The 19591-nt window shown below is 34.8% G+C and overlaps 1 long non-coding RNA gene across 1 annotated transcript in view; it reads left to right on the top strand.

Annotated features, from left to right (window-relative positions):
* Nucleotides 1-562: 562 nt before the first annotated feature.
* The window catches only part of LOC106054608 (uncharacterized), a 53042-nt gene continuing 34013 nt past the window's right edge, over nt 563-19591 (top strand). Inside the window, exon 1 of the long non-coding RNA XR_008776237.1 lies at nt 563-1033. This is a non-coding gene — a long non-coding RNA (uncharacterized LOC106054608). The remainder of the gene's footprint in view (nt 1034-19591) is intronic.

The following is a 19591-nucleotide window of genomic DNA, read 5'->3' as shown; positions in this document are numbered from 1 at the left end:
AAATATTCTATTATGGACAATTTTATTTTTTGTTTATTACATTTCGTTTATTTTTTTTTTTTGCGATGGGGTACTCTGAGTTATGAAAATTATTGAAGGGGTACGCATATGTCAAAAGTTTGGGAAACACTGATCTAGATCAATTCTGTTTAGTATTTTTTACTCCAGTTGAATAGCAAGATTACAAGGCAGTGACATTCATTTGGGGGCCCCGTCAAGTGGGGCTCTGGTGAATTTTTAACTTTGGACCCCTCCCCTACGCTAGCTACGCCGCTAGATTAGCACGTCTCAGACTCATACTTTACCGGGGGTTTTTTGTTGTTGTTACTTTTTCGAGATACGTATGCAGAACAACAGAAGACAGTTTACAAAGAAATAAACACTCCACGCTCTGTCGTATCTCAAGCTAAGTTGTGCGGTGATTTAAACCCCCTCTCCCCCCCCCCCCTTCAAACACGCATCTCTTTTGTTTCAACGGACATCGGCGATATTGAACTGTGCATGCGCGTTCTCGCGTCCACGGGAATTCTCGGGATTGTCGTCTGCGTCTTGAAAAGGCGTTTGATTGGTTCCCTGGGTGAAGAGGCGATATTTCCTCCCACTGATATTTTGGTCACTTTTAATGAGGTTTTGTGACATCAGCGCTGACCGCTCCGTAACATCAATTGTCTTTCTTTTTTTTTCATTTATATTCTCCATGTGGGCAGTAATGGGTGCGTCCATTTTACCCACTTTTTTTTGAAGTATAAATAGATTCCGGCGAGTTAAAGTAAAATTGTTAGTGCTTTTGAAATCACTGTATAATCAGTGAAATTCTGACCTCGTAAAAATAAGTGCAATTTTATGTCAGAGATAGATACATATCTAGTTAATATTATTCATATTTTGTTAATTCACGATTTTGTTGGTACTTGATATAAATCTACCTCTTCTGTGAACTTTGAACTGTTGAACTTTCAACTTATTCGTAAAAAAAAACTGGAAGTGAACTGTTGACCTTCAAATTAGAAAAGATGTCAAGCGTAACTAGTTGGTAAGTATTTCTTGCAATATCTTATTCCATCAGGGCCAGCCTTAGATAACTGGGGGCCCTATGTGAATTTTTTAATACATAAATGGCGACCAAACTACGAATAGCTAGGTTTTTCTGGTGTATCCGGTGAAAATAATGTGGAAGTATTTAATAAGCGTAATTGGAGAGTGTCATACATGAAGGAAAACCTATAAATAGCAATTTTTCTGGTGTATCCGGAGAAACTAATACGGAAGTATTTAATAAGCGTAATTGGAGAGTGTCCTGCATAAAGGAAAACCTATAAATAGCAATTTTTTCTGGTGTATCCGGTGTACAAAATAAAGTGTTGATAAGCTAGGTGTTTAAAAAGTGACCTGACAACTTTTGCGCACATTTGAATCAAATTTGTTCAACTCTTTTGTTTGAAACTTTGATTTCATTGGCAAGTTTAAAATTCAATAATGTGTGCTTGGCATTGTTTAGTTTACTGTGAAAATCTCCAACACTTTTTTATTTTACTTTTTATCACAGCAGACTCAAATTTATGTGATCCACTTATTGCACAATTTTAAAAACGTTACTTTTATCTTTTAGTTGGCAGCAGTGATCTTTCAAAGTAACATCCTTGACTTTGTTAATTTTATCTATTATAATTTTTTCGAACACTTTTTTTTTTTTTTTTACATTTTCATTTTTTTGCGGGGGGTGGGGTTGGGGGGGGGTGGTTTAGGTTCCATTGACCACGCCTGAATTTTCTCTTTATCGTGTTCTCTTCTCTTCCTTTGTCACTTCAAGTTTTATTGCTTCAAAAATGTCTTTTGAAAGTAACCCAGATCTTAAACAAAGTGCGAATTAATTTAATCCTGAATCTTTTAAAACTGGTCTTTGATTTAGAATTAAAAATAGAAATGTTGCATGCATCATTTGCATTTCATTTTGTCATATTTTTTTTTGTGCTCTGTATAAAACAAAAGGGTTGTTTAAAAAGTTACATCTGTCTTTAAATAATTCGGAACAATTTATTTTTTTACGACTGCAAAGAACGTCCTCGCACGCAATTTTACTGGCTGTGACTTTGGAACAGCCTGGACTGTCCATTTTACTCGGCACTCATCTTATCTTATCTTATAAATTACAGACGTTCCTTTAAAAAATAGAATAGTAATAAAAACAAACAAAATACTTTGAAAAAAAAAAGCTTATATTAAGCGTACTTGTATCAATTAGTGGAAATCAGCCATGTAGTTAAATTTGTAATAGATCTAGACTAACAATAAAAAAGCATTTATAAAAATAAAAAAGGAATTCATAGCTCAAGCCTTCTCAGGCTTCTCATGCCGACCCGTAACCGCTCTGCTCGTTGAGAGCTTATGAACATGGAAGATTGTAGAGTTTTCTATTGTTTCTATAGTCTCGTCCTATTTTTCATGTTGTGTTCACTAAGACTCAGACGACGACCTATAAAGGGGACTAATTCAGCTTATTCATGTACTAATTCTTTACCAAACAAAATAACAAAATTAATTACCAATAGTTCATTGACTAAGGAGTTAGTTGTTGTTTTTTTTATTGATTCTTGTATTGTCGGCAAAACGAAATGATTGTGCAAAATTTCAGCTTGATCCGAGATTGGGTATTGGAGAAATAACCTGTAGGCCTACAAACTTTTTACCAGACAGACAAAAAGACAGACAGAGTGAGTTGATATAAGGTTTGTAAAAAGTTACACCCTACGTGTTTCCATGTGTCTATCCTAGTCATGCGTACCAATTACAGACTTAAAGTGACTGTCCTTGGTTTCTCTGCTCATCTCCTGACTCAGCTAATGGTATAAGGATTGACAAGAGACCATCGGTTATTGAAGGCCTAAACACTGACCTGCAACGTCACAACCTGTGGGCAGCTTAGACCAATAGCTCGTTGCCAAGTTACAGGTCTGTATGACGTGGCAACGAGCTATTGGTCTAAACTGCCTACAAGTTGTGACGTTGCTGGTCAGTGTTCAGGCCTTCTCTAACATTTGGTCTCAATTGACCTCACTTAGGTCTAGATTTACCAGAATTCGCTCCAGCATATGGAAAAAGAAAAGTGCCTTTATCTTTCTATCTGGGTAGTTGATGAAGTTTAATCTCTTGTGTCTCAGAAACGTTTCTATTCTTTAAAGTGAACACAATTTCTAAACGTTTTTTAAAGGGCGAGGGGGGAAATGGGGATGGGGGGAACTAAATGATATGAAGAAGGAATATTGTAAAAATAATACTTTAAATTTTCATTCTATCCTTTTTTTCTCCCCCCCCCCCAAATTTTCGCAAATCCCAGACGAGATCCCGCGGTGAATATCTTTCCAGCTTTCAGCAGACGATAACTAAATAAAAGCAGACGATCACTCTTTGTCACGTCTGTCACGTCATTTTTTTTTATAGGAAGATCAAAACGAATAGGAACTAAAAAGTATAATCTGTCTAAATGATTAACAGGCATTTTAAAAAATGTTTACGTTATAATATTATACTGTTCTACATAAAACTCTGTGCCAGGTACTCGTAAAAAATAATTGCTACTTGATGAGGTAATCTTAATTGATTTTTTTTTGTTCCCATTTGAAAACAAAAACTCTCTACCCGGAGGCGTGTAATACAAATAACAAATGAATTCCTTAATACTTAATGGAAATGAAAAAAAAAAAAACCTGAGTTTTAAAAAAATCATCAAAATTACATTTCATGCTAAATTACGTAATATCGAGATGAAAATTATGAGATCATTAAAAATTTTAAGTGTACAGAAGAAAACATCTGAAATAGACATGAAGTTTTTTAGAACTGGTTTGCGGGTGGATTCCGGCCCATATACATTTTGTTAGATGGAGAAAAAAAAATTTTTTTTTGCAACTAAGCATCGTCTAGGTGATTAACTAAAAGACTAGACCACTAAATCAACTACAAACTAGACCACAAAATCAACTAGACCATAATCAACAAGACGAAAATCAACACCAATAACAGTGAACTCAGGTGTATCAAGGAATAGTCTTAGGCCCACTACTATTTTTAATTTACATAAATGATTTACCAAATTGCATTAATTCAGGAACAAAAGTCAGATTATTTGCAGACGATTGCATAATATAGAGAACAATAAAAACAACACAAGATACAGAAATTCTTAATGAAGAGACTTAGATGAATTACAGAAATGTGAATTAAAATGAAGCATGTCTTTCCACCCAGAAAAATGTCGTTTATTAAGAGTAACAAAAAAACTAAACAAATCAATTCCATTTATCTTATTCATGGCAAACCAATAACACAGACTAAAAACGCAAAATATTTAGGTGTTATAATAAATGAAAAACTGTAATGGAATTCCCATATTGATGAAACTATAAAAAAAAAATCAAACAAAGCATTAGGGTTTATTAAAAGAAATTTCTATAAATCAAATAAGAACATACAACTAAAATGTCATTTATTCTTGGTTAGGCCAATAATAGAATATGCCTCCTCTGTTTGGGACCCCTCAACTCAAGAACACATTACGAGACTGAAACAGACACAAAATAGAGCAGTGAGATTCATAACAAACGAATATTCACATTTGACTAGAGTGTCACTAGAGTAACACCTTTAGTAAAATCACTAAATTTAGAAAGCCTTCAGGACAGAAGGCTCAAAAGTAAAGTAGCAATCATACATAAAACACTGAACCATAATCTTCAAATACAAAAACTAAATTTAATAAAATACTCTGAAAGACACAAAGATAAAGGCACATTCCTTGTTCCATATGCTAGGACAAATTTGTACAAATGCTCCTTCTTCTCTAGTGCTATTAGAACATGGAATGGGTTACTCAGGAAAACCAGTGACTTGGCAGAGTTTAAGTCATTGGTTAATATGCATGACTAAATGCATGATGCGTATGACGTAAGCATCTTCTTTTTTGAAGTAACGTCTGTATTATATAAGAAGAAGACCACAAAAAATAAACTATAGACTAGACCACAAAATTAACTATAGACTAGACTACAAAATAAGCTACAGACTAAGCCACAAAATAAACTATAGACTAGACTACAAAATAAACTATAGACTAGACTACAAAATAAACTATAGACTAGACCACAAAATGAACTGCAGACTAGACTAGAAAATAAACTACAGACTAGACCACAAGCCTATATTTTGTTAGGTGGAGAAAAAAATTTTTTTTTTTATTTGTGTGTGTGCAATTAAATGTTGTCTCGGAGATAAATTTCCACCATGTTTGAGCTCATTATCGTCAGCCATGGAAACAGATCTCAAGGTCTGAACCTAAGTCTTACGTTTACTTTACAAAGCTAGCTGGTATCCATGTTCTCCAGAGGTTTACTAGGCCAGCATTCAATAAAAAGATCTTTTTTTTTTAAATTTGATCTCCTTTCTGTTTAATTACTTACTTAAATAGATGTCGGTCCTAAGGTCAAGATCGATACTACGTGTAAGGGGAACACTTCATCGAATCGATCTTATCCATTTAACAATTTATTGCACAAAGCACTGTGCAGGGCATACACCGGGAATCAAAGGAATGTAATTTGTTTGTTGATGTAATTTATTTAGTAAAACTAAAATTCGGTGACGATTTCACTATTTAGTAACCATATATATATGGCCTCCTTTAGTCGCGAAACGACATACAAATGAGATGAATGCCTGGGCATTAGCTGTAGTCAGTGCGGTGTGGCCCACACATCAGCTCCCCTCTCTCAACGCAGCTGGTGTATCCAAAGGAGCTGTTAGTGCCGATACAGTTTGGGGTCAACGGCATCTTAGGCTCTGCCAGGGTGTAGCACAGAGTGCTGCAAACTACCCAAGGGTCGCCGGCTCCTGATTTTTTTTCAGGGTTAACTCCCGAAGCACATATATATATATATAAATAGATAGATAGATAGACAGACAGACAGATGGACAGACAGACGGACAGACAGATAGACAGACAGATAGATAGATAGATAGATAGATAGATAGATAGATAGATAGATAGATAGATAGATAATTCTTTTTAAAGACTTAATGCAATAAACATTAAAAAATATGATAAACACATTTCGTTTCAAAACGGCCATCACAAAAAATACGATGTGCCAAAATGTCCTTCATTAGCTCAAATTTGTCCCAACATATGGAATAAGAAATGTACCTTTCAACATTCACCAACATCAACACGATGATCGGTGCATCTTGATAGAACAGGTCGTGGTGCACATATTGTTTAGCTGGTAAAGTATCGATGATAACAGAAGTAAAATGTAGCATTAGCACCACACAATATATATTAAACTAGACCATAAAATGCAACAAAGATTAGACCTCATATACCACAAACTAGTCCACAACATCAACATAGTTCACATACACAAATTAAACTACAAACTAGACCACAAAATTAACAATAGAACATAAAATAAACTAGAGGCAAGATTACTAAATAAACTACAGATTAGGCCATAAAATAAACTTTGGATATACCAAAAATTAAACTACAGACTAGACTACAAAGTAAACTACAGACTAGGTAGCAAAATAAACCACAATATAGACCATAATATATTCTACAGACTAGACCGCAAAATAAACTAAAACTAGGCCTCAAAATCAGCTATAGACTAGACCCCAATTCAAACTGCAGACTAAACCACAAAATCAACAACAGACTAGACCACAAAATACTCTGCAGACTAGACTTAGACCAAAAAAAATTACAGATTAAACCACTAATAAACTACGGACTAGACCGCAAAATAAACTACAAACCAAAAAAGACACCTAATACTATTTCCCAGCATCCAGTTCAGACTAAAACATAACTCAATATTATCTTGTTCTGGAACGTGATAAGAATAAGTTGTTTCTAATTGTCTGACATCTGTCATGATTAACTTTTGTTTTTATTCTCCTCTAGCTAATTGATTTAGCAAAAAAAGATCGAAATAAGATCAACTGATTAGAAATTGAAAAAAACAATTCTCGTGATAAAAAAAATATTCCGTCGGACAGCATAACATTTGACAATTCGTTTTAATAATTTCTAATAATACAATTAATGACATTTTCGTTTTTATTTAATGGTGAACAAATTTGTTATAATTTTTTTTCTTTAGCATATGAAAAGTCCAGTTATGAAAAAAAAGGAAATATTGTGTTGTTCAAAAAGATTAGATTTTATGATTCAATTTATAACAAAATAACATTTAATAGTGTGCATGTATTTTTCTAAATAAGAAAATATTAAATTAAATGTACATACAGGGGAAATAACTGAAAATAGTAGACAGTGATTATGGTTATGAAACTGAATATCAAATTAATCTTTAAAACCGTGTATTACATTTTGGCATGGCAGGGGGCTAAGATCAAGCATTAACAAATCTATTAGCCAAAGTAATGAAAAACATGTATTCCCACTTGTCTCAAAGGCCCCGAGCCTGAAGGTGATTCCCCCAAAGCACTTTCCCGCCACGCTCCCGAAGGAGGTAACTCCAGCACTTGTGAACAAAGCACGCGCACTCAGACACAAATCGGAACAATGGATGGCCATTACATCGAGACGATCAGACTTCTGACTTCGTCGGACATTAAAAAAAATCGAAAGATGTTGCAGACATGTTCAAGAGGAATTGGAACTCTTTTGTGGACGTCTGCCAACATTCTGTGGTTTCCAAGTTTAAAAGAATAGAAAACATCCTTTGAATCTACATTTGATTGACTGCCCTTGGTGTGTGTTGCAGTGGTTCTAAACAAAAAATTACTCTAGGATCGATTATTTCTTTTGGTAACTTTAAAAAAATGTTTCTTTTACATATTCAGTGGCGCAGCAAGATGCCTGTAGGCCTGGGCTCCTGAATAGGATGATGTAGCAACTGTACAAGTGATAGTTTACCTACACTTTATTCAATCACCACTTTTTACGAGTAACATCTCACTCAATGTTATAGGTGGCCCTAAAAGTAATAAAAGAGCATCTTTCAACAATTCTTATGGGTCTCTTTTACACGAACCCCTTCGCGCCATGGTTTCTACGCCACTGGCATTATTACTGTCAGGCTCGTCTGCACATTCAGTCCAGTAGGTCAGAAAATAATCGTTCTGGATGGCCAGAAAAAAGGTGAGACCTTGACCAAAATTATCGAAAAGAATAAAGAGAGGGTCAAGATCTACTGTAGTTTCTGGACAGGTCTTTTTAAAAGACCATAAAAAGAAGGAAGGCGAAATGTCGGAGTTTATTATTGGTTATTTTCATGGTCAGTCGAGCTACTTTGTTATCGTTGTATTTTGCTAGTACGCATTTGCTTTGTTTGTTTGACATTTTTCGAATGCTCCTTCAGATTCGAAGATAATTGCATCCTAGACCGGGTCTCTCGCAGGGGGTGGCAGCGGGGCCCCCAAGCATCTCTTAGGACGGCGGATGGAGAGGGGCAACGGGCAGGGTACGAGCTCGTAACCTTCGAGATCACCAAACGACAGTCCAGAGCGCATACAGAGGTATAACCGTGTATGATGCTTTTAGAGCATTAATATTAAGTTTTAGTGGATTGAGTTTAAAAAAGGATTCAACTTAAAACAGGTTGACATTGTTTCACTTCAGTGTATGATAACAACGTGGCAACATGTTGCGTCAGGAGACAGATAATAATAATTCAAATAAAACACATAGTCCAGCTCTCAAAACATTAAGTCACCCAGCTCCCCCAAATCGATAGTTGACTAGCTTGGTAAAAAAAAAAGCACAATTTAAAAGATTCAATAAACTTTTAAACAAATGATTTTCAATTGTATTTTTGTCGACAGCTTATGTTACCTTTAGTTAAATCCGGCCCTGAACTGGGCTCTTCTATTGTCTTTCGAGACCTATTTGTATTGGAAAGTTAATAAAATGTTGACTAGCAGCCATGGGCGTAGCCAGGATTTATTTTCGGGAGGGTTGGGGGATTTTTTCCCCCTCCCAGCGGGGGAGGGGGATTGAACCCACCCCCCCTCCTCCTGGCTACGCTCATGCTAGCAACCAATCCTTTTAGAACCTCAATAACTCCGAAGAGGAGTCATTCTTCCAGTCGTTTTTTTTTTATCCGGGTATGGTGTGGGCGGCATCGGGATGGAAGGTTGCGACAAGGTGACATCACACAATATACTATTCAGCAGGTGGCTTAATTTCAATATCGTGACAGGAAACAGTGTTAAAGGGGAGTGCTGGGAATCAATAATCACGAAATTGACCACTTTGTCGAGGTTGTCACATAAACATGTATTCTGATTTAAGAGGCATTTTCACTTAAGTTGTGTGGAGCACATTTGTTTTTATAGTGCTTTTTTTTTGTAAAAAAAAAAAAATAGCTGCAGGTACTCAGTGATGGATTACCTAACTTTTAACTACTAATAAATTAACAATTTTGTTAAAATACAAGAAAAGTGATATTTTTTTCCTCACATTGAAAAAGGTGTCGGTACGACGTACCGGTGCGTACCGTCACAAAAAAAGCACTGTATATATATATATATATATATATATATATATATATATATATATATATATATATATATATATATATATATATATATATTAGAACTTTTTTTTCATTTTTCGTTTACTGTTATGAAGTATATCTTTTAAAAGTCTTAATTAATTTTTATTTTTTTTTCAATTTTAGCACTTTATCTGGAAAACATAAGAATTAATATTAAAACAAAAGAATTTAGCCGTTGAAAAAACAAAAACGATATAGGCGATGTTGTAATAAGATTTTTTTTTCAAAGACTCTTTCCATTTTTGAGATCAGGAGAAAACAATGGCGGCTTTTTTTATATGGCGATGGCTAGAAACATTGACCTGTAGATACATTCAATTGAAGTGCTATTGGTGACCGACCGGCCAAACATTTTCCGGCCCCGTGGGCCATTTAATTTACGATTCTTTTGTCCCCTGCCGTATCACCGGACAAACAAGTTCGAACTTGTGACGTCAGTATGAAGCAACACGAAGCACATGACCCGGTAGTTTTAAGGGGTCGCACAACAGCTCGTCTAGGACCGGATATGGCCTTCGAGCCGGGTTGGACATTGTTGCACTAGACAAATGTGGATATATGTGGATTGACCAGACAAGCCGCCCATTAAAATATCGAATCTTTAAATCCTGCAAAAATAAAATATTGTTGAAATGTGAATACTTTATGAAGATCTTCATCATAGATCTACTGTTGAAAGAGGTCGAGACTTGTTCTCTTTTGTTTATGAAGACGTGTGTTCATTATGATGTTTAATATTTCTCTTGTCTACCTTTATCACTGCCAGTGGCTTCCACAGATAAAAGGCAAATGTCTTTAATGGATTTCTGTCATCACTGTTTGATCTTGTGTTTGATCTCAGAGACGCGGGATCAAGTTGTACTGTCTCACAGTATAGACCTGCATAGCATAATAGCTTCACTAAAAGCATTCTTTGTCAGACGTGAACTCTAGGACGGAATCTCTAAAGGATCTCTCTAAGAAATATCTCTATAAGATCGGGGCGTGGACACTGGGTGGTGGGGCGCTCGACTTATGAACTGTTAGGTCTCGGGTTCGAATCCCTGTGAAGACTGGGATTTTGAGTTTCGGAATTTTTGGGGTGCTTCCTGAGTCCACCCAACTCCAATGAGTATCCAAGATTAGCTGGGGGGAAAAGGTAAAGGCGGTTGTTCTTTGTGCTGGCCACATGACACCCTCGTTAACCGTAGGTCTGAAAAGGGTACCTAAGTTTTTTGTATTGTATCATGAGACTACAGCAGAGTGGAATAAGTAACTGAAAAATCCCAGTTTTAAACAGTTCAGTTTTTAAAATGAATGTGTCTGTTTCCTATCCTAGCCTCGCTATTTTAAATGATGTAGTCCTTAAGACTATTAATATTTTTTCTTGGTTCTGAAATGAGTTAATATTATATGAATATCTAAATGAATAAATATACCTAGGTCTTTATTTTGTAGTATTGTTACATTGTGTATCTCAATTGTATCGTAATTACATGACGTATGTTGAAAGAAAGGGTGATGTTTTCTGGTTGGTGGTAAAAAAAAAAGAAGATTGGTACGTAACACATTTAATCAAAGTTATTGATCCATGAAATTGGATTTTAATTGGAGTGTCATAATGGTTATACTTACTATTTAGAAATCTAAACAATGCAACACATTGGAATACAAAGCAAAAGAATGCATTTAAATAATCTTGATGCTCCATTACAAAAGATATTATCTAAAAACTTCTTTAAAATGTGATTCCCGGATAAAAGCTTTTATAGGCATCAAATTATAGGCTTACATTTTATTACTTACAAAATGCGTATTTCTCCATTCTTCTATGTCATTTGTCTTTGATAGAATTTCATTCTGATGTTCTTTCTGAAAATATTGAAACCTGCTTTTTTACCTGCCTGTGTAGACCACTTCGGGGGCCGATTTTGAGTTTGTGTCTCCACACAAACTGTCTTTGTAACCTTGTTTTCTACCACTTCCTATTATCGTATCAAGTTGAAACTTTGCACAATTATCATTTCGCGATGATAACACATGAATGGTAAAAACAACAACAACAAACAAACAAACAAAAATGATTTAATTAATTTGTAGCAATCTATAAAAGGGGAAATAAATCTTGCAGTTTGACAGAATGGCAGTAATTGAGCGGTTCTTCTTATTTATAAGCTCTGTTTAAAAAAAAAAGTAATTTCTTATATATTGCTTGTTGTTTTATGAATTAAATCTTATTTTTTCCCCTAAAGATGGACGTTATGGTTTTTGACGGCTCAGGGGAGATAATGTCAGGGGAGATAATGGATACAATATTATCTCATGAAAAAACAACAGTTTCTAATTTTAGGACCAGCCTTGTTCTTTCTGTATGGCAGTTGACAGACGAACTATTCTATTACCAGATCTCTGTATCTCTAAGAACATGTCATTGCATCACAGATAGCTGACGTGAGGCACTGAAACGCGATCGAGTATGGTTTAAGGTTGAACCCTCACGTTGAATTGTGGGGCATGGAAAGAGAGGGGAAAATATATTCAGTAGAGAGAAAAAAAAAACACGGTTTGCTGATACTCTGTACACTTGTCGCCCTCTTTAAACATTGGCCATTTAAAACAAAATGGATAAGATTTGCATCAGCTTGCTGGTCGTGTGGGAAGCGCTTTGGACTGACATTATGATGGTCTTGGGTTCGAACTGTATTCCTTGTCATTCCCTGCTTTTGGATAGAATCTTAAAAAAAAAAAGCCTTAGGGCAAGAGCTCCTCACTTACGACATATTTTAATAATGTAGAAGTTATTTCCCTTTTTGACATCAAATTATAAACCAATAAGTTAAATTGACCAATTGGTAAATTTTTTATTCATGTTTGTTAGGCATAATAGATAATGTATAAAGTTTCAACTTCATACGAGAATGGGTGTGGGAGAAATAACGTTTACAAACTTTTTACCAGACAGACAGATAGTGTGAGTAGATACAAGCGTTGCAAAAAAATGTATTTCATCTACTAATAAAGCAAAACCAACCTGCTCCATATATATCCAGGTCTGTTTTTTTCTTTTTGATTTGATTTTTCATTAATTTTTATAATGAAATCTTAATGAATAAATAAACAAATACTAAGCAACAAAAAGTGTTTTAAAAATTCATGGTTGCAGCAAAACTTTAAATATTTATTTAAGACATTCCAATTTCCAAACTAAAAAAATGACGAAACAAACATGTAAAGGTCAAAGTCTCTATTGCCTCCAAAATGCAGAAATATCATTGATAAGTATTTTTCGTAAATAGAACAAATCGTCCCATTGTTTACAGCACTTCAAGAGCTAAAACAAAATGTTTGTTTCTTATGATCGCTTATAAAACTCCGCAGAGACACACTTTTGGACGGCTGTCATGGAAATAGATGTACATCATATTAAAATCCATTCTGACAAGGGACAAGTTTATCTTCAAATTCAAGAATGGGGAATAGCTAATCATCTTATATTTCGCTGCTTCAGTTTTCTGGGGCTTTTGTTCGTTGTTAAGAAATTCTCTTGACAATACAGAACTTATCTATAACTGTGAAAGATTATGCATGCGATGCATAATGAATCACAAGCAAAGAAAAGATAAAACCTTTTAGTGCATAATTTCAGCCTGAGTTATCGTTCTTCGGGCCACGCGTTTTTCTTTCTTCTTAGAAATTGTGCATATTAGTTTAAAATTACTTGCTTCGATTTTAGCATTAACATGACCTAGATCATTTTACCTATTCCTAATGCAGTTGATTCATTATATCTAGGCATAAAGGCATAGTTTTAACCTTAGAAAGAATTGTAGACTGTACTGATCTCAGAATTATAAGCACTATAAACTAGCAATGGCACATCTGTAAAAAAGAATTAAACTTTTAACATTTACAAATGTGTACTACCAAAATGATGAAATGATTTTGAAAGCCTCAGCTGAGAGGATAGGATTGTAGTTTTCAAAAGAAACTTTCGTACTTTAATTTTAATTGGTGTCCCAATTGTGGACGAAAATCGAACAAAAGTTGATATTTCATTTACTTTGTTTCAATGGGACACATATTTGATCTGTCTTTAACATTGTTTCAATGGCACATATTTGATCTGTCTTTAACATTGTTTCAATGGGGCACATATTTGATCTGTCTTTAACATTGTTTCAATGGGGCACATATTTCATCTGTCTTTAACATTGTTTCAATGGCACATATTTGATCTGTCTTTAACATTGTTTCAATGGGGCACACATTTCATCTGTCTTTAACATTGTTTCAATGGGGCACACATTTCATCTGTCTTTAACATTGTTTCAATGGGGCACATATTTGATCTGTCTTTAACATTGTTTCAATGGCACATATTTCATCTGTCTTTAACATTGTTTCAATGGGGCACATATTTGATCTGTCTTTAACATTGTTTCAATGGGGCACATATTTGATCTGTCTTTAACATTGTTTCAATGGGGCACATATTTCATCTGTCTTTAACATTGTTTCAATGGGGCACATATTTGATCTGTCTTTAACATTGTTTCAATGGCACATATTTGATCTGTCTTTAACATTGTTTCAATGGGGCACATATTTGATCTGTCTTTAACATTGTTTCAATGGCACATATTTCATCTGTCTTTAACATTGTTTCAATGGGGCACATATTTGATCTGTCTTTAACATTGTTTCAATGGGGCACATATTTCATCTGTCTTTAACATTGTTTCAATGGGGCACATATTTGATCTGTCTTTAACATTGTTTCAATGGGGCACATATTTCATCTGTCTTTAACATTGTTTCAATGGCACACATATTTGATCTGTCTTTAACATTGTTTCAGTGGGGCACATATTTGATCTGTCTTTAACATTGTTTCAATGGGGCACACATTTCATCTGTCTTTAACATTGTTTCAATGGGGCACACATTTCATCTGTCTTTAACATTGTTTCAATGGGGCACATATTTGATCTGTCTTTAACATTGTTTCTTTGGGACACATATTTGATCTTTCATTTGTATTGTATCAAATGGGCACATATTTGATCTTCTTTTAACATTGTAACAATATAAATCTCTGACAAGATTATTTTGGTTACCGAATACGTTGGCGGTATGGTATTAAAACAGAACTATTTTGAAAGGTTTTTCTAATCTACTTTTTCAATAATAACTTTGTGGAAGGAAGGCATCCACGTTTGATGTTACAATGAGGAAAAAGTCGTATGCCCGACTTCAGTCAATATACATCATTTACGAGATTAACCCTGACAGTCTAGGAAACTAATTGGATATTGGAACTGACAGTCTCTGGTGTCTTCCAGACACCTACATAGGGAAAGCATGCCAGCGTTGCATGCTAGTGACATGTCCGAGATACAAAGTAGCCCATTGGACAGAGGAGTGTCAGGACAGTGGTAGCATATATGTGGTGCAGTGGCGTGGCATAGAATTAGGCTAATATTAGTACATCTTATTGCCATTTCTTTTATTTAACCAAGTGAGTATTTGCTTTTTCCTTATAGCGTTACAAAAGGTTGTCGTAAAGAAATACATAATTAGTTATTCCAACGGTCCAACCAGATGTGTGTTTACTGCGGAAGCTATTTTAACGGCCAATCCACTCCTTGACATTTGTTCAGTATTTTAAAGGTGAAATGACTTGTTATTTGACTTGTTATTTAGAGATATTTCGAGAAACAACAGCATATTTCCAAAAGTACTAAGAATAACCAAGTGAGTTAAAGATAGGGCTCTGATTGTTTCTTGTAAGCTGGAAAAGCTAATTTCATTATTATAGAGAAGACAATAAGCGGGGTCAGTCAACAAGTTTTAAGCTTCCTGTCAAGTCTTCTTTTGTGTGTGTATTATCGAAATTTAGGTTATATTGTCGGTTTATATTGCGTTTTCAATCTTTTCATGTTTTCTATCTGAGAAAAGAATCTGTTTCATTTTATAAAGAGAAATTCTGTTATTTTCCAACAAAACAAATTTTCCCTCCGCACTTTGGAATTTGGGTCATCGGATTTAGTTTTTGAAAATACCCGGACGTATTCACCATCTAAAGCCATTCTAACAAATATTCTATTGTTATGTGATCCTTTTTTCTTTTTTTTTTTTTTTTTTCTTTTTTTTTTTTCTAAATGCCAGAATGTGGGCAATGTTAAGTTCTGCTACTTCATTTGTGTGTGTGTTTGTGTGTGTGTGTGTGTTTGTGTGTGGCATGTTGTGAAGGGCAATAACTGAGCGAAGACACTCGACCGTTATTAAACTGTTTCTACTGTCCAGGGTAGTGGAGAATGGGAGGAGACTAGGAAACATAAGACTTCAGTTGTCAAAATCCTGCCATCACTTTGATTCGTACTCCTGACTTTAGTTTAACATCCAAACAAGTGACCAACACTAGACCAAACAAGAGACCAAAACACTAGACCAAACAAGAGACCAAAACATTAGACCAAACAAGAGACCAACATCAGACGCTATTAGTTTTGTGTGGGATGTCTGTCCTTCCGTCCGTCCGTCTGTCCATCCAGTTTAGATCTCGCAAACTAGAAAAGATAGTGAAAATCCGACATCATAATATTTTAGACCATTTAAAGTTCTGATGCAACGGCTACTTTTTTTCTCTAAATTTTTAAAATCACTTATGCAAGCAGTTTTTTCATACAAATACACCCCTTTTACAACTATTCACTATTAATAATAACAAACACAGGAGGCTATTTAGTAGGGGAAATAACAATGTACCATATTTTTAACACATTTATGCAAATGGTTTTAGATTTTTTTTTGTCAACAAATTTTTTTTTTCACAAATGTATTGATAAGTTAAGGACTTTAGAGAGAAAAAAAATCTATCTAGTATGCAAATAAGATGGACATAATTTAAAACAATTAATTTTTCATATTATCGCGTGAACCGCAGTGCAGTGCAAAGGACATACAACACCTAACTAAAAGAAAAAATATTTTTTTACCGAAAAGTTTTGTCATTTCTTTAGAATTTTAAAAAGAGATCGACCTTTTATAAAAAAAATTAGATTCATTATAAGACATCAGTTACGTCAAGTTCACATCTAACTTCACATTCACTTTCACCTATCCTTTGTTCTTCTGAACTGCTGGGGCACCACACAAGATCTGTCAACCTTCTTTCTCCATTCTCCTCTGTCATTGGGACTCGATATAATTTCATTCTGATGTTCTTTCTGAAAGTATTGAAACCTGCCTTTTTACCTGCACGGGTGGATCACTTCGGGGGCCGATTTTGAGTGAGTGTTTCCACCCAAACTGTCTTTGTAGCCTTGTTTAATTATAATCTCTGGTCCTTTTTTTCATTAAATATTTATATAATGATTCGTTTTATTTCTTTCTCTCTTTTTCATTTTCTCTCTTTCTCTCTCAACTTCTTATCCAATGCTCTTCTCTATTTCTGTTTATTCTCGGAAATTCGGAATGGGATTTGAAATGAATATTATTTTATCTTTCGATTCTTTGTAATCCACCCAATCTTTCTCGATGGCAATGGAAAATACAATCTAAATCAGTCTAAAAGATTTTATAATTTAATCAGTAAGCCTACTAAAAAATTAAATTAGATTTTTTTTTATCTGAGCAACGCTATAGTTTCCAAATGACCACAGTCGTGTGGCTCGGCGGCTTACTGAATGCCTCTGGCTATTTGATTTAATTTGTAACTAATTAGATGTTTGTTGGTTTTTTTTTAAATTTTATTTTTAGTATCGCGTATCTTTGTAGGCGTTGTCAATTGTCAACAATCCATGGTCAACACTAGACGTTTGTATAAGTATGGTGTTTGTATTGATATGGTGTACTGTTAAATTGATTTCCCTTACTTTCTATTAGAAGCGTATACCCTGGTGTGAATCGGATATACCTAGTATTACGGTTAACTAGTGACAGGTGAACTTAACAAGACTGATATTATTTTTGGTTATATCAAATATTCAAGATTATATTATCTTCGATTTTGATCTTATTGAACATCCGTTGACAACGTACTTATTAAGTTCAATGAGACTCGCAGCAATTATAATTCTTGACTCAATAATAACAAGATGCCTGTTCCTTCAGTCCTGTTCACATCTGTCGTCTGCTAAACTTTATTAAAGCTAACACAAGTGCTGTCCCTTTAATATATATATTTTTTTAATATTGGGGAATTGTCTTTTATATTAAGTGTCTTCATTATATATATATTTATAGCTTTTATATAGCGCTACTTTCATGCTTATAGCATGCTCAGAGCGCTTTGGTCCAATCTCATTTGTGGACCAGTGGGGGGGGGGGAGGGGGTATCTAAGAGTTGGTTTTCCGTGCTGCCTTTAGGCGCTCAGTAAACACAACTCTGCCCGAGTCGGGTGTCGAACCTCGAGCCCCCTTCTAGGTAGCCAAGCCAAGCCAGTTCAAGCGCACTTGGCCTCTCGACCACGCTTCTATTAACACAGATTTGAAACTAATTTTTTTGTGTGGTTGGGGTGGCGGTTTTCGCACAAAACCGACATTTGAAACGATCGTACAAGCACATGAACCTATGAAAGTTGTCTCAACTTGTATTGAAACTTTTCACGATAAGCTAAACAACGCCAAATAATAACATTAATAATAATAATCCTTATTGTCCGTAATGAAATTTATCTTACAATTTGTGCATTAAACCAAACAAAATTGTAACTAGAAAAAGAAATGTACATTCACACCTGACTCATAATTTACATATGAAAAGTTTATATCAAACTGTTTCTATTTAATGATTTGATTGCCAGGGGAACAAAAGAGTGTTAAAGATAGGGCTCTGATTGTTTCTTGTAAGCTGGAAAAGCTAATTTCATTATTATAGAGAAGACAATAAGCGGGGTCAGTCAACAAGTTTTAAGCTTCCTGTCAAGTCTTCTTTTATAGCTATTCAACTTTGTGGAAGGAAGGCATCCACGTTTGATGTTACAATGAGGAAAAAGTCGTATGCCCGACTTCAGTCAATATACATCATTTACGAGATTAACCCTGACAGTCTAGGAAACTAATTGGATATTGGAACTGACAGTCTCTGGTGTCTTCCAGACACCTACATAGGGAAAGCATGCCAGCGTTGCATGCTAGTGACATGTCCGAGATACAAAGTAGCCCATTGGACAGAGGAGTGTCAGGACAGTGGTAGCATATATGTGGTGCAGTGGCGTGGCATAGAATTAGGCTAATATTAGTACATCTTATTGCCATTTCTTTTATTTAACCAAGTGAGTATTTGCTTTTTCCTTATAGCGTTACAAAAGGTTGTCGTAAAGAAATACATAATTAGTTATTCCAACGGTCCAACCAGATGTGTGTTTACTGCGGAAGCTATTTTAACGGCCAATCCACTCCTTGACATTTGTTCAGTATTTTAAAGGTGAAATGACTTGTTATTTGACTTGTTATTTAGAGATATTTCGAGAAACAACAGCATATTTCCAAAAGTACTAAGAATAACCAAGTGAGTTAAAGATAGGGCTCTGATTGTTTCTTGTAAGCTGGAAAAGCTAATTTCATTATTATAGAGAAGACAATAAGCGGGGTCAGTCAACAAGTTTTAAGCTTCCTGTCAAGTCTTCTTTTGTGTGTGTATTATCGAAATTTAGGTTATATTGTCGGTTTATATTGCGTTTTCAATCTTTTCATGTTTTCTATCTGAGAAAAGAATCTGTTTCATTTTATAAAGAGAAATTCTGTTATTTTCCAACAAAACAAATTTTCCCTCCGCACTTTGGAATTTGGGTCATCGGATTTAGTTTTTGAAAATACCCGGACGTATTCACCATCTAAAGCCATTCTAACAAATATTCTATTGTTATGTGATCCTTTTTTCTTTTTTTTTTTTTTTTTTCTTTTTTTTTTTTCTAAATGCCAGAATGTGGGCAATGTTAAGTTCTGCTACTTCATTTGTGTGTGTGTTTGTGTGTGTGTGTGTGTTTGTGTGTGGCATGTTGTGAAGGGCAATAACTGAGCGAAGACAC

The sequence above is a fragment of the Biomphalaria glabrata genome, chromosome 1 (genome assembly GCF_947242115.1).
Source record: "Biomphalaria glabrata chromosome 1, xgBioGlab47.1, whole genome shotgun sequence".
In the NCBI taxonomy this organism is placed as follows: domain Eukaryota; kingdom Metazoa; phylum Mollusca; class Gastropoda; family Planorbidae; genus Biomphalaria; species Biomphalaria glabrata.
Note: the sequence above shows the minus strand (reverse complement) of the source record. Positions and strands in the feature narration are given on the sequence as shown.